The 14,562-nt window shown below is 47.0% G+C and overlaps 1 protein-coding gene across 3 annotated transcripts in view; it reads left to right on the top strand.

The window, feature by feature from the left end:
* The window catches only part of casz1 (castor zinc finger 1), a 136,195-nt gene that overhangs the window by 50,168 nt on the left and 71,465 nt on the right, over positions 1-14,562 (top strand). For all 3 annotated transcript variants that reach the window (XM_057042008.1, XM_057042009.1, XM_057042010.1), the window contains one exon: positions 7,970-8,017. The gene's annotated coding sequence lies outside the window, so the exon portion shown is untranslated. The remainder of the gene's footprint in view (positions 1-7,969; positions 8,018-14,562) is intronic.

Below are 14,562 nucleotides of genomic sequence, written 5' to 3'. Positions count from 1 at the left end.
TTACTGTTCAAAGAATTGCAGAAGCAAAGAACAAAAGTATCATGACAGGTGTGTAAATTCAGAACAGAATCGCTGCCACACTTCAGCCTTTTTCTTGTTCTGAAGCGCACCCGTATCCATTTCCACCCTACCGCAGACATGCGTATCATCATCGGGTGAACTTCCACTTTGTATCAGATGAAGGCAAAGTGGTGGAGGCAGAGCTAAACATGCCCAGGGGGGCAGCAGTGAAACCAGTGTCTCATTTTCAGGGGCAAACAAACACATACAGGGAGCAGACATGGCTGTCACATCTCCCTTAGCTCCCCCCCGTCACCCCCGAGGGCAGCAGGCAGGGGCGACCTCCACGCTGCAGCGTTGTACCCACGCCGGGAGGACGGGGCTCACGCGCACAAGTACGGAGCGCACGTGCTGCCGGTTTTATTTCACATCCTCTCCTGAGGTCAGGAGATTTGACCTTCCGGGCTGAAAAGCAGGAGATTTCGCCCAGGAACCCGGCTCCATTTTTAACGTTCTTAGATTGATCAGCGATCGCGCCGGCGCCAAGGCAGCTGTATAGCTTTACATCAGCCAGCAGGAGGTTTAGTGGTTTTCAATAGTATTTCAGGATCTCCTCGGAGCCACGGCTGCTGTTCCTGGCAGACCAGCAGCTGCCACCAGCATTAGTGCTGGAGCAGACGCGTCTTAATGGTTCCCAGTCCCGGCCTCATGTGTCACATGGACCCTACCCAGCCCGGCCCAGTTGCTGTCCACGTTTACAAGATAGAGTCACTTAGTAACAATAAGACGAGCGGGGCTGGCCGTTTGCCTCCGGAGGTGAAAGGACCCGGAGCTAGCTTTGTCACAACGTGCCTTTTTTACTGCAGATGAAACACCTTTTTAAAAATAAGCCGCGTAGCCCCGTGGCCATGTATCACCGGGGGAGACCGCCTAGAATCCAGCCAGATGTAAAATGAATTCTTGCAGTTGTTTTTCGTGGGACTTTGGTGTTTGCTTCGCTCACCGTTCAAAATGGAAGAAAAACACAAATGATTGGGCTTGGCTCAGTAGCTTCATTGTGCAGGGAAAGGGAAGCCAAACTGGACGAGCTTCAGTGGTTTCAGGCCTTCTGAGGGTTGGCCTGTCAGGATTTATGTATTTAATTACACACTCATTCCACTAATGTAAGTGGAAAAAAAGGAAAATGGATAAAAAGCCCTATCAAGCCTTTAAGCTTGTAGTTTCCCTCTTACTGAAAGTTGGCCAGTGTTGCTGTTTAGCTTCCCTTGAACCGGGCTAATACTTGTCTATTCCGATTAGGATTAGAATGTGAAGCATGGGCTCAGGGACCCAGGACTCGTAATCTAATAAATCAAGATAAAAAACTCTGAGATTGGTTTACAGAGGGCTTGGATTTACCACTGGCCATCTCAGAGAAACAGGGATTAACGCAGCATTTGGTGCTGTGGTTGCACACCCCCCCAATTCTGTGCAGAGAGAGAGGGATGAAGACTTAGAGGGAGGGAGCAGTGGAGGAGAAGGGCTGACTTAGGGCTTTATACTGCCTAACAGACAGCAAGTTAAACTCACAGTGACAAGGTCAGGTTAGTCCCTTTACAAAAGGCTTTGTTCCATAGGCAGATTAAAGGTCTCGCTGACAGATTTTACACTTTTGGATCATGTCGAACATGTTAGCAGTTAATCCTGTCTGTCACAGGAAGAAGCCCCGCGAACGGGAGATACGGTCGGCGCTCCGCATCCAGCACAACCTGCTCGGGTCAGGAGAATTTCTCCAGGGTTGAGGAGAGCCGGCTCATTATTGAGAGCACAGATGGACATAAAGACGGACGCCGTCCCTAAAAATGCATCAGTGTCACTCAGCAGCCGGAAGGGATTAAGCCCCGCCCCCTCTGCTTTCCTCAGGTTGACTGAAATCTACTTAAATAAGCTTCTCTCAAAGGACTGCCAGGTTTTAGACGCTCGGGTTGTGTGCTCAATTGTGTTGTGTGCTCGCAAATTTTCCAAGTATTTTCCTAAATACACACAACTTAAAAGAAAGGCAGATAAAGTTATTCAGCCATGTGAGCAGCTACTATTTGCTCCTCCGTCACCTGATTTCACCACTGACGTTTGAGTCCAGGAGAGCAAAACCTCCAAATTAGACGGGTATATTCAGCAGGCAACACCGGGAGCTTCAGCATGAGTTCACACCGACGTGTCTCTCATTTTGTCATGATATGGGAACTTTCAGCACATTCCTAGAAAGTGTGACAGAAGTGTGAGTTTTCTGACCTCCTACTGTTGCACACGGACATTAAATTTAGGTTCAAACCGTCCAAGCGTGGGACGTCATCTGTAAACCCTCATGCGGATGTGAATCTTGTGAATTTTTTGTTAATTCAAATATAATTAGGAATATCTCTCAATTTGTATTTTCCTTCATGAAGGCGCTAATCCCCTCTGGACACAAAACTGAGAAAATTAGCCAATGAGCAATTATTAGCTATGCTAACAACTTTTTTTTTTACTTTTTCTGACAACCGAACCCACGTGGACTCTTTAATGTTAATGAACTTTACAATAAGTGATCAGCTCGACGGGTGACTGGTTCTTGTCACAGCTTTGACAGGAAGTGCTTTCAAACAGCACCGCAGACGCGCTCGGAACAATCGTCCCATTGTCTGCTAAAATGTCCACATTTGAAAATCATACGTTTGTGGTGGTTATCTCAACGGTGCGTCTCCTGGGCTGTTTAGCAGTTTCCTCTTAAAAGAGAGCAAAATACCCCCACCTGACATTCGAATCCTTCTTCTCGTTTCTCCCTGATGCACCCAAAGTTTTACATATCAAAAGTGGAACGTCCTTTCATCCGCTGGTTCGTCTTGTGAAGCGCTATCAAACACAGGAAATTCTTTCTACATTCGTGCATAAAGGTCGAAAAATCCTAGCAACATATCCCGGCTTGTACAAAAGAGGCCTTCTCTCTCCTTGCGAGGGGACGGTTAGCAATATCAGCGAGCAATTAGCAAGGAAAGAGAGAGAAATGGAGAAGCCAATTACTTCTGCGTGTTAGCTAAAGGCCATTTTAAACTGTGTGCCCATGACATAATAATGTTTATGGTAAATATTATAGTTGGAGACAGTGAGTGGATGGCGTGAGAGGCAGGAGGGAAGAAAAAAAAAACCCGGCATCAATCTAAGATCGAGAATAATTTATTAAGATCTGAGATGCGGCAATTACGAGGAAAGGACCAAAAAGAAAAAAAAAAAGAAAAGGAGAAGCCAACTCTCCAGGAACCGCATACATGATTGCAATCTTGATTAAATCCCCCTGGATCTAATGAGTTGATTTTCTGCTGTTAATATTGCATTGGCTGATGATGGATTCGTTAAGATAATGGAACGAAGCTAAAATATAAATGACTCCCTGTCAAGGAGCAGATTTTCGTCATTTTCCGTCTGACACCTCCGCCGTGGGGATTTGCTGAGGCCTTTTTGTGTTTAGAACCATCAGGACCTGGAATACTAATTGCTCGTGTGCGGACGCTTCTAATGCCTCCCCCCCACCCCCCTCCACCTCCACCACCCCTCCCTATCATCGAAATATCTCCTCCACATCTCCACACAGAAACAAAGACACAGAAGCGCCTTTTCCTCCCTTTCTCTTTCCTCCCTGCAAAAACAAGGGACACATTTTTCATGTTTTTCTAACATCTGCTCTGTTCCTCGCGTCCAGCCACACAAATACCAGATATTTGAAGCAAAAGCAGCCGGCAGAAAGAGGCCGTGTAAGCAATAGGCCCTTCATATCGACCTGCGCTTTTGAGATAAATTAATAATGTGGTCTGTCTTTGTTGCCTTGCAGAGTAGCCGCTCGGCTCTGCTTCTCTGTTTTAAATGGTCTGTCACTTAGGTCAACTGGAGGAGTAAAATGTCCGATGCATACAATATTGATCCCGCGTCGCGCGCGCGCGCCGACCACATGTGTAATGTAATGTATAATTTTCCTCAAGTGTGGCAGGAACATGATGCAAAAAGCATTTATAATCATACGGAGCCGCGCTGTAGCAGATGCTATTTGAAGCGCCCGGACAGCACGTGCGCCCAGACTCGTGATTTGGCCATCTTAAATGTCAAAGGAATTCAGCAAATCCTTTCACCGGCGACGCTGAAACCAGCCAATGTGAGCCTCTTATCAAACTAGTGGGCAATTAATTTTCTCCCGGCATCAGAGCTGCGGTTTGGGGGGGGGGGGGGATGACTTCGGAATGAATGTAAATAACACATTTAGCTAACGTGTAGTTTAGTGTAACCTACAGTACCGTCGCAAAGCCCAACTTTTCATTATCCTAATCACCATTGTTGTTGCGTTTCATGCTTGCCCCGACCTTTCCTTTGTGTCATTTATGATATTGTTCCTCTTTATGCGCGGCACCGGCGAGGAAGCCGTCTGATTGGGCCGTCGCCCAGCGCCTTTTGTCCCCCGTGTCACTTTTTGTGTCCTTTAACATGGTTTTACTAAAAAGTCTTTTTTAATCAATCAAGGAGCAGGCAGAAAATAGGCTTTGTCATGGCTTGGCCCGGGGTCGTGTGATGCCTGCTCTGCCCGGTGACAGGTCTTCAAAAGGGATAAAAAGGAATATTTTGGGGGGAAAACGGGGGTTTCCATGGCACTGGCACTTGTTGCACATGGATCACCATTCTTTGGTCCTGCGTGAGACTGAGGTTTCAAAGGAGTGGACAACAGAAATTAGATGAGGAGGGGACGGAGGGACTGTGGAGGTAGCTGCCCTCCAGCCCCCCGACTCTGTGTTCTCCTGGGGGGAGAGGAAGAATAGGGGCCAGAAGTGAAAGCATATAAAGGGGCCAGCTAGGTAGCGTATGCATGAGTAAATGGGTTTTTTTTCTTCTCCGCTCTGCAGCAAGTTTACACTTCCAACCAAAACTCAAACTCAATGTCAGATTCAGAAGCCGACGACTCGCTGAGGGATCCAAGCTGCGGCTTCCACTTCACATAGTTAGAGCGGTTTCCTGTAAAATGAGGTCAAGCAAACTCTTAAGTGCACAACTTGAGGTGTGGGAAGCGAAACCTGAAAAAAAAAAAGGAAATTGAGACAATAGACGGGCAGTCGTCACCGTGCGGGATCATTATGTGCGACGGTGACTACCTGTTTGTTTCCTGTTATTAGCTTTGTCAGGAGCTCAACCTGCTGACTTTCTCCCAGTTGGGAAGAGCTCGGCTACGTGCGCCCCCGTCGCATTAGTGCACGCGTGCGTGCGGCCGTATAGTTTCCACGTGGATGAAAGTCTTTTCACTTTTATGAAAATGTCTTTCGCACTTATTTAATTTACCATCTGCTTTGAATTTACCTCTCAGTCAGGTATTCGGCGACATTGTGAGGTCAGCACGCGCGCGTGTGTGTGTGCGTGTGTGTGCGTGCGTGTGTGTGTGTGTGTGTGCGTGCGTGTGTGTGTGTGTGTGTGTGAGGAGTCCTTTAAGCGATTTGCAATCATTTCCATAGCTTCATCACCACCACCTTCAATAACAAACAAGGTCCTGGAAGCGCACGCTTCGGCGCCGTGCCCGACTCGGGGTCAGAGGTCTGTGACCCTTTTTTCCTTCCACGTTCACGCCGAGACGAGCAGGACGGAGGCGCGTTTCTCTGCTGCGCGGCGTGGACGCGGAGCCCGGCAGAGGCGACGCAGCTCCGTTCCGCCGTAACTGGATGTTTGCTTTTATTTATGGAGCTCTTTCAGGTCCTCAGCAGCGCGCCGCCAGCCCGTCGCAAAGGTTAAGGCAGTCGGGATCTGCTCCTTGATGGGATTTTATCATGCTAGGCATGCTCTGTTTCCTGATGAATATATTAAAATTATTACTGTGCAAACAGAGTTTCTAATTACTGACCTGCTTGCCATTGTACTGTGCTTTCTGTGTGCCCCCCCTTCTCCTCCATGTCTTGTTTATTTATCTGCACCAGTGAATACAGAATAGTCTATGCGATGTCATTTCCATCCACATGAAAATGATTTTGAAAATGCCAATCTCGCCTATTATACAGTGTAATTACTTGTCTGCTTTTTGATTTTTATCATATCCTCAGCCAGTGGGAGGCTACTTGGTGAGGCTAAAGATCTTAGAGGAGGGGGGGGGGGGGGACAAGCCTGTTTGCAGACAAAAGTGCTTCGATGATTGTGTTGTATTGAAGGGTTTTTCTTTCAGATTCTGGCCTCGCGTCAGCTAAAAGTATGAGTATATGAGGGGGGGGGGGCGGCTCCGGCGGCTTCTTGGGGACAGTTTATTATAAACTGGTCGTCCCGTCTCCTGAACATCCCATGATGCTATGTTAAATATGGGCAGGTAAACCCACCCTCGTGCATTCTTGCGCCGTGAATGAGCATCCGCCAGTTACACAGAGCAGCCAAAAGCGTTGATTTTTCGAGCTGACTCGCCCCCCTGAGGTGTGACGCGCCGCGCTCCGGCCCCCGTAGGTGCACGCACGTGAGAGGAGCGTCGCCGCGTTTAGCCGAGCATCTGCACTACATCACGGAAAAGGGCAACCCTGTTGTTTACTTGTCTGACTGCAATGTTGCATGGGGGGGGGGGGGGCTTGGGGGGTGATCGGGGGAGTTGATAGGAGCTGCAATTTAAAAAGGGGACACTGCAGCTCTGAACAAAAACAATTAAAGGAAAATGAAAGATGGCCCCCAAGGGTTAAAAATAGAAAATTATCAACATGCAGGCTGGAATCCACCACACTCCACCCTGCATAACACCTCCCGCCCGCCCCCACCTCCCTCAAATTTACTGGGCCTGCATTGTTATGTATGATCAGATCTGCCAGTTCTTCCTCTAAGCTCCTTGTCACATTTTGACTTAATGAAGTGCAACTTAGAAGGGAATTGGGTTCATCATGCTAGTCGCACGATGCTCCCTTGTTGTAGCAAACAGGAGTGGCATGGGACCGAAGCGCTACAGCGCGAGTCGTTATCATTCCGGTCAGTCTGTTTAACACAAAATTAAACAAAGAACTAATTAGTGCCTCATGAATTAATAACGGCACTGTTGCCGAGAAGAAGTTGGGTTGCTGAAGGGAGATATAAAATAAGTAGGAAGATCAGGTTAGAATTATTATTACTTTTTGGGGTATGCATGAGCTCTCAAGGTTAGGAAACTTTTGAGAGGATTTAAGAGTGACTCGACTGGTTCCGCAGAAGTCAGTTACTGTCCTGGAGTAACTGTGTCTGGGTTAATGGATGTCACACTGCTTCTGTACGAACAGACATGCGGTTGAATTAGGAATTCATGACACGCTAGCACACTGTAAACTTTGTTTTTTCATACTTTGCTGTCTCTCAGATGAGACATCTGTGCAATGGCTGCTAATACAGCCGGTCCTCGTCCACCGGAGTCACACAAGCTGCTGGGGAACGTTCACATCTTGTGTTTTTGAGCGTAATTTCACCTACATGCAAACAATTCACCCTAATGGGTCACGATGCTAGACCAGTGTATGCAGATGAATGCTCAGAGAGCCCCCACCCAGGCACAACCTTTGCCGCAAAGCAAAGTAGCTCCAGTCGATCAGAGCCTGCGTGACCCCGTGAAGCTCGCTCAGGTCGCCTGGATCAACAGGTAGCTCTTTAGTGTCACTTCCTGTAATAGCTGGCTCCTCCAGAGGCGTCGGCGCCATTTCTGCCATGTCCATCGTGGATACACAGGACGGTGAATCCAAACATCAGCCGTAGTTTAGGCTAAAACCAACCACATTGTCCCCACCTCAGCGGGTTTTACGGGCTTCGCTGCCTCGGGTACCAGCTGTGACTCAGTTCCCGGCGTTCCCTGCACCTCGGGACTCAGCCAAAGTGTACATTTTCCTGTTGCTCCATCAAACACCGCAGATGAGATGAGATGGGTGAGCGTGTGGCTAGCTTTCCCAGAGGCCTGCGTGTGCATTCATACCGGAATAATCATCTCTGCTCTCTCCCTCAGATGAAGTGAGCCCCCGTGCCGAGTGACTCCCCAGGAAGAGAAAACGAGGTAGGACAAATCCCCAACATGACTGATTACTGTCCCCAACATCTCCCCTGTTCATATCTACAACAATATCAGGCATCTTCATTAATCCGCACGGATCAATGTGTCTGGGGGTTGTAAAAATTGACAAATGACTTATTAGAATCCCACCGTTTTATTTTCCAACTGATTAACTCACAGCGATGTGGTACACTATACGGGCGCACTGATGTATCTGTTTTTCAAAGAAGGCTTCTCTCTCTCTCTCTCTCTCTCTCTCTCTCTCTCTCTTCTCTCTCTCTCTCCTCTCTCTCTCTCTCTCTCTCTCCTCAATAAGGTTTCTAAGATGAGCCCCCCCTCACAGCGTCTGTCAATGCCCCCCCAGTCGGGCTGCAGCCATTCTAACCTGCCCTATTGAACGATACATATAAATCCTATTTGATCTATTCCTGAACACAAAATGATCTGCCGGAGGTCTGAATAATATAAAGTAGAACCGAAGAAAACCTGTATTTTTGTTATTTTTAACACCCCCGTCTCCTGAGAAAGCTGCCTGCACGTACAGAACGTCATAATCTGTTTCCAGCCCTGCTTCACTGTTCCATTAATTATAATTTGATCTTCTTTTATGCCTGCTTCATGTCTAGATGTTGTTGTGGCAACGTCCCACGTTGTCATCTTGACAGAATAATATCATTTTTTCCACTATATGGCATTTATTACTGTAACAGACATTAGACACAGACATCTAAGTACAGATGACATCCACCAAATTAACAGCAGCATAAAACCTTTTGTTGCTGATAAAAAAGAAAAAAATCCGCCTCTGTACAATTTGACTCCCGAGAGGACGCTAATGACTTGTGACTTGAAGAAACTGGGTTGTTGGGGTTTTTTTTTTCAATCTTTTTTCATCTCTGCCTGAGATGAAACCTTCTGTGCTAATGATGTTAGCTGGTATGAGCACAATGCTGATGTGGGAGTCTGTCATGAGGAGGCATACAACAGCCCTTGCCCCCGGCCTCCCAGTCAAGAGGGATCTAAACATTCAGGAGTGACACCGTGGGCTGTCTCGTGTCAAAGCAGAGACCCTCGCTATCAGCGGGGGGCGGCGTGGCCGTGAATTGAGGCGGAGGGCTACACCGCGGCCCTTTGTTTGCGGCGGTGTCACTCACACACCAGAAAGAAGACACACTCCTTGCATCAATCAGAGCGGCGGAAAACCTGCTCGCAACGTGTTTGGGAGCTAGTAGAAGACGTACAGGAATCTCCCCCACCGCATTGACCCCCTAGATGGACTCAATTGCTGCACGGTAAACCAGAGAGGGACGTATAACCGATCCCAACAGGGACATAACTAACATTTAAATGGCCACAATGTTTGAAGGTGAGCAACTATAAACCTCTCCCCCAGGATGAATTTGCACAAAGAGGAAGAGGAGCCAAGCCCCTCCCTTCCTTCTCCTGCCCAGAAACACAGAGGAATCCGAGTCCACCACCTTCAGAGGCGTTGTGGTCCACATCCCACATCCCAAATCCTGAATTCCACTCCTTATTCCTGAAAATAGCAAAAAAAAAAAACCTTTGCGGATCGGGAGACGTTGGGGCTACGTTGTCTTGACGACGCCTCTGACTGGGTGCAGGGTGACAGTTATATCGCCACCTGTTGGCTTGGCGGGCTCCTCACATGGCCTCCCCTGTTGCTTGTTTGAGTGGAATCAGTCCCTCCAAGGTAAATTAGAAATATCTTCAGGTGTTTTTGTTGATTTCATTGATTTTCTTCATCTGCGTTAATGCAGCTGATCACAAGTCCAACTGGCTCCAACGCTGGGCAACCCCAACACTCCCAGTGTGGAGTCCCTCTCTCCGACAGTGGGAAGAAAATTAAACTGCCAGATTTGTTTTCGCCGGTTCTGTGGACACTCTCGGGGGGTTTCAAGGCTTTTAATTGAGCTCAGTGAACAGAAATTTGCAGGGCTTATTACCAACAACACGTTCTCTGAGCTGCAGTTAAAGAAAATGCCAGTTAAAGGAGTACTGAAGTGATATTTTCCTTGAATTTGCACGTGTCTGCTGTAATTCTGGTCTGTTAAGGTTCGTTAAAACGAGCCGTTCGCGGTGGAAACCGGGGAACTTGGCTCAGATAATGATCTGTAATTGAAATTCAGCCTCACTTTGTTGAGCGTCTCGTTGGCTTCCCCGAGTTTGTGTGTAGGAGGGTGATGATTCTCTAATAAACGCTGGTTCGTTCAGTCATGGGTAAAGGTAAATAAAGCCCACAGTTTGCTGTAGGAAAGATAATTTGCCTCACTGTGGAAAAAAAAGGAGCAGCAACCCACCAAACTCAATTTATTATCGCCGCTGCCCACACTCTAATGTAACAAAAACTGGAGCGCCACCTTCTCGGTATTCTCATTCCGCTTTTTGTCCTTTAAAGTTTCTTTTTCTCAGTGTCAACACAAGCGAAGGCTACATGGAAACGGCGGCCCTGTGTAAATATTTATGATGTAACATCTCCATGTGAATAGACTTTCCTCCCAATCCATCCATCATTACAGGCATATCGTGAAAGCCCACCTCCCGGCGGCGGCTCAGGGCCTTAGGAAGCTCAGACAGGAGCGGCGTGTCCCCCTCTCATTCAAAGTATTTGTTTTTCTTTTGACGGGGGGCAGCCCAGCTGTGAGGGCATTTCATGTGTCAGTCCCTTCGCTCTCATTCAGGGACGACTTCAAAGCCCGTTTTGGCTCTTTTGTCCTCCCTGACGTGGCTGCTGGACCCCAAAAATGCCCAAACAGAAAAATGTGATGTAGGTCAAATTACAGCGGTTGTGTTGCTGAAGAAAAAAGTGGAATTCTTCTGCTGGAAGCACACAAGCCCTGGATACACACTAACCTCCGCTTTTGTGCTTCCTGTCCTCTTCAAGCATCCAGGGAAGGTTGGAAAAGTGGGGAAAAAAGGCCGCAGTTATAAGAGTCTGGCAGAAAATCAATGCATGAGTCTGTCATTTCTTTGTTGGCTCCCCCCCCCCCCCTTTTTTTTATTTTTTATGAAGCTCTTCTCGGGAACAATTTGTCAAATGGCTCACTCGCTGAGTTACACATTCGATTTAACTGGAGACTTTATTAGGGTCCGTTTCAAAGCTATTCCGTCCCCCTGCGCCCGCTCTTTAACTCCTGCCGTTGTTTAAAAACGGGAACATTCCGTCAGAAGAATGCGGACTGGAGGTTTCCTGCAAAGAATGTCGCTGAAGATTTATGAGGTTGTGTGTTTGCAGAGGTAGGTAAGTCCGCCGCCTTACCTAAGCGGATTACAAGGTTTTAGGCTTTTTTACTCGCACAACTTATCGGCAAAAAATAGGCGCCGCGGCCGTTAGCGAAATGTTAGCGCCCGGGCTCCTCTAATATCATCATTAGCCACGGAGGATTGTTGAAATGTGATTAATACGTCAGCGTTTCGACAGACTCTGCCTGAAAAGGTAATATGGACTATTACAATGGTTGGAGAGCTCAACACCACCATCCAGGTTTATCCATTTATCTGCGATGATTAGACTCCTTTGTGTTGCCTAGCATTGTAGCATCCATCTAAATAACAAAAGCCGACGCTCCCGTACGCCACCGCGCTGCCGTTAATATTCGGCCCTGCGCCGACGTGCACGTGGGAGGGAAGAAGGAGGGAGGACTTGAGTGTAAAGGGAGCAGAAGTCCGCCCGGCATTGTCAGGGTTATGAATCGATGTCCAGTCCTCCACTACGGGATATTATTTTCTTGGCCGAGGTATCTGATTACCTTCAAATAAAAATATTGCTCCTGCATTGTTCTGCTACAACAGGTTGAGTGCCGAATGATCCAATTCACCACCTAAGAGCTATTTCTTCCTTTGAGCGTGCACATTGTGCGGCTGGCCCTGGACGATACTCGCTGAATAAATGCCATTTTTCTGTCGTTTTCAAGTGCCTCTTTTCTCTCTGCGGATCCATTCAAGCTTTCAATACCTCCTACCCCCCCCTCTCTTTTTTCCACGAGCAGGAGGGTTTTACTTTACTCCTTTGTCATCCTAATTGATTGCATTAACCTTTTGAGTATTGAATTTCCTGTGCATCACGCCGAGCACAATGTGGAATATTATCATAATCCTTCCAAGTAATGGACACAGGGCAATCAACAATGCTTTAGGAAAAGTACATCTTTGAAAGATGGAGCGCCGCTTTATTTTCAGTCCAAAGCCCGAAGCCTGTCGAAACTTTGCCGGTAAAGAAAAGAAATGCATCTCCTATATTTAGAAAAGATTCAAATTCATCCCGCTGACAGTTAACGATCTGTAAAAGGCAGTTTTAGACGTAATCCACTTAAATGCCGCGTGGCCTCGCAGCAGCCTTTCCTTCCCTGAGACTGTCGGCTTCCTGTTGATCAGTGTTGGTTAATAATAAATATTTATCAGGAATGCGGGGGAAACTGTTTGTTTTAGAACGATATGGCAGAAAAGATGCTTATTTAAAATATTTGCAAACCGTCACCCTGAAAACGTTCCGTGACGACAGATCCCAGCCGTGTTGACCCGGTGGTGACAGCAGGAGAACACGGCGCCCTTTGAGGGAGGTGTTGGAGGAAGGCCCTAAAGAGAGCTTAAAGGTCCAGGAAGGCAGCTTGGACCCGACGGGCTTCCGTGGTTCTGTCTTCCAGACTGGAACCGAAGGATGCGTTCATGTGATTGGGTCTCAACATCCTGTTAGTTGAAGATTTTAAATGGTTGACACAGGTGCTTGTTGGGGGGGGGGTTGTTTGAGAAGGTGACAGAAATGAGCTGGTTGTTCCAGTTGTTTGAGTTCAGCAACAATACCGTTCAAATACTGCACATATTGTTCTTGTGGCGGGTCACGGGCTCAAAGGTTGTTGGGTTGAAACCTCTGGGAACCAGGTAGCCTTGTTAGGTTATTTCACCCCGCCATGGGACCCTGAACTACTCACAAACATTAATTCAGGCTAAAAAAAAAGTATCAGGGAATGTTTGTTTACTTTTCTAAAAATAAATTCCAATCACACTTGTAGGTCCAGGAGGTTTTGTCGGTTAGAGGTCAAAGGTCAAAGCCCTGGCCCTGCCTCTGGCTGCAGATTCCCAGGTGTTAACGCTGACCTCACATAACGTCTTTCCCATCAGACAGTAACATGTTTTAGGATCATAGTTCAAACTGTTTTATTGATCCTTTAATTGATTATTTGGTTATTTGGTTATTATTATCTGGTTTAGTTTGACTTGGAAATCGCATTTGATCTGCAATTCAAAAGAACTTCTTTAACATCTCTGTGAGAACGAACAGCTTCCAAAAGAAAATAGGATTTACTTTTCTCGGGAATATTAACGTATCCGTTTATCCTTGTTTGTCTCACTCACCCACAATCATAAGCAATAATGATTATAAGGGATTTATTGGGGGACGGGGATTGGGCAATGGTTTTTATGGTCTAATTTGTGTGTTTTAAGTTTCCCATAACTAAACCTGTTACAGACACAGAGTAAAACAAATTTCTCTAAAACAACAATGAATCCTATTGGTTCGAAGTGGCTCCTACTTTTATTCATAAATGCTATAGATTCATGTGTTTTAATTAGTTTATTTCCTGAGCTTTTGTCACAAAGATTCACTGAATACACAGCGACCAGCAGCGTGTCCACAATAACAAAGGAGAATAACAACGGCGCACAAACTTTTATATTTGGGTCATTTCAGACGTGGGCTGGTTAATCTTGGGGGTATTTAAGGAAACGTCTCCATCCAAGGGTCCAGACTCCTGACACAGCCCTCGGCCCCGTCTCCACGGCGTCCGTCACAGCGTCCTGCTAACTAACAGACTCTTGAAAGCCGTTGTTGACCATTTAGAGGAAACTATTCCATAAAGCAGTGTAATAACACAGAGAACCTTCATTTAGACACCAGCATCAATTATGCAACACGTATCCTCATAACAGGCTTTGCTTTGTTATTCCTGCAGTGGAAACCGACCAGTGGCTCCAGTAGCAGTGGAGTGAGCCCAGTGTGATGGTGTTTATGCGGGAGAACGCTAAGCTACAGTATTAGTGACTCCTACTGACCCCGCCGTAGCATGCTGTGCATTAAAGTAATTGATCTTTGGTAAACCATTACCAAGTTTCCCTAGCAACGGCCAGTATCATCAGTGTTGACGCACGAAATGCGGCCCGTTTTATAGAAACTCCATTATATTTTTCGGCTGAAAGGGAAATAAAAATCAATGGAAACAAGCTCTTCTGCATGGACAGATGCTAGCTTTGATCAATACCTTTTTCACATGGATGGTGACTTTGAGTTCGATGGGGGATTTGTTATGCGAGATTAGCCGTCGTTGCTAATGCCACAGAACATTCTGACTGTCAGAGGCGGGTGGGGGGGTGGGGGGGGGTTGGTATCGTTCACCACTTTCACCTGAGTTCTATTGATCACAACAGAGTCCTGTGATTGAGTGCGAACGTGGGTCAAAATATAGGTCAAGGTCAGCCGGCGGCACAGAGTCGGGTCCTGTCCATCTTTTGTATCCCATCAAAGCATTCCTGGT

The sequence above is a fragment of the Takifugu flavidus genome, chromosome 8 (assembly GCF_003711565.1).
Source record: "Takifugu flavidus isolate HTHZ2018 chromosome 8, ASM371156v2, whole genome shotgun sequence".
In the NCBI taxonomy this organism is placed as follows: Eukaryota; Metazoa; Chordata; class Actinopteri; order Tetraodontiformes; family Tetraodontidae; genus Takifugu; species Takifugu flavidus.
The sequence above is the reverse complement of the archived record's forward strand: the minus strand, read 5'-3'. Positions and strand labels throughout refer to the sequence as shown.